This window comes from Anopheles coustani, chromosome X (genome assembly GCF_943734705.1).
Source record: "Anopheles coustani chromosome X, idAnoCousDA_361_x.2, whole genome shotgun sequence".
Taxonomy (NCBI): Eukaryota; Metazoa; Arthropoda; class Insecta; order Diptera; family Culicidae; genus Anopheles; species Anopheles coustani.
Genome location: NC_071290.1, coordinates 5,289,418 through 5,290,797, shown reverse-complemented (window position 1 = coordinate 5,290,797; position 1,380 = coordinate 5,289,418). Strand labels below are relative to the sequence as shown.

Below are 1,380 nucleotides of genomic sequence, written 5' to 3'. Positions count from 1 at the left end.
TCACCGTCCGTCCTTCTTCCTCACTCCCTCCTCCTTCGCTCCAGCAACGCCAACCGCAGCGGCACTGCTGCACAAATTTCGTTGAAAGTTGGCAAACCAGTACGTGCCTACCATGTTCGAACGTTCGGAGGGGGGTTTTTTGTCGAGGTCGTGAACCGCAAACCACAGGCCCGCTACCCCTGAAGCCGTAGGGCTGGTGTTCCCGGGGATTGCGGCTACACGAAGCTGCCGATAACATCACTCCAAAACTACAGTCGGTATCCCTTTCGTGTTTGGGGTGGTATGTACTTTTTCGGGAGGTGGGTTTCGATCAGTGCTTCGGCTCGAACTGTTACACAACGCCGTTACTCTACGCTGACGTCTGGAGCGAGCTGCACGTGCCACGGTAACTCCTCGTTCCGGAACATCCCGTAGGAAGATAACCAAACTTACGAATCATATCATAATCGATACGGTAAGTTCAGCTATTTCCCCCCGGCTTAGCGTCGTTAGGGCGGTAAATGGACAGGGTGAGTGCTTAAGGTAATCGTCATATGATCCTATTCCAGAGACACTCCTTCCGAGGGCCAGCTCAATGGGTTAAGTAACAAATGATGTCCACTCATTGGAAGACAATGGAAGTCGAGTCGAGCAAGGAGTTTTTCCTCGGGAGCGCCCAAAAAAAAAAAAAAAGAAGAAAGCACACTCACACACACACCGACACAGACCCACCTACCCGGTGTCATCCATCAACGTCCTCTCCAGTGTCGGGGGCGGCAGCGAAATGGGCGACAGGTACGTAATGATAAATGACGGCCTACTCTTGGCACCGTTGCTTTATTACCGACCCACCCACTCCCCGCCCCTTCCTCCGCCCGCCGCGTCCATCCCGGCGAGGTGCGCATTGCGGACCTCGGAAAGACGAGAGTTTTGGGCCACGCGCGCGCGAAAAACTCATCCAAACGTGCGTTACAACCAATTACTGCGCCCGCCAGCCCGAGCGACATCCGGCAATCAACTCCATCCGATGTTAATTTTGCGCTTCTTTCTTTTTCTCCCCCACCTAGCAGTTCGCATGGAAAGACGCTGGATACTCGGCCGACCGAATGAAGGATATTTATTAGCTCTCGACGCGATGGCGGCACTACTATTTGGAGGACATACACCCACACGCACACTCTTTCACCGGACACCGACCTCGTGCGATATGCGATTTTCCTACCGGTGGAACGATGTAGTTTTCGTATTTCGGCTTGAAGGTGGCGACGAACACAATGAACGAACCAGTTGTTCACGAGAAGAAGTCCGATGAACCGTAAGCAATGTACAATTGAACTCCGAGAAGGTTCCCGTTATTATTCTTCTCCATACAAACCGCATCTTTGCGTAGCTGGGAAAGGG

General features: G+C 52.8%; 1 long non-coding RNA gene across 1 annotated transcript; it reads left to right on the top strand.

The window, feature by feature from the left end:
• The first annotated feature begins 323 nt into the window (after positions 1–323).
• LOC131269465 (uncharacterized) lies at positions 324–1,137 on the top strand. The gene is made up of 3 exons (XR_009179007.1): positions 324–454; positions 549–774; positions 1,047–1,137. It is a non-coding gene; the product is annotated as an uncharacterized LOC131269465 (long non-coding RNA).
• Positions 1,138–1,380: the final 243 nt, after the last annotated feature.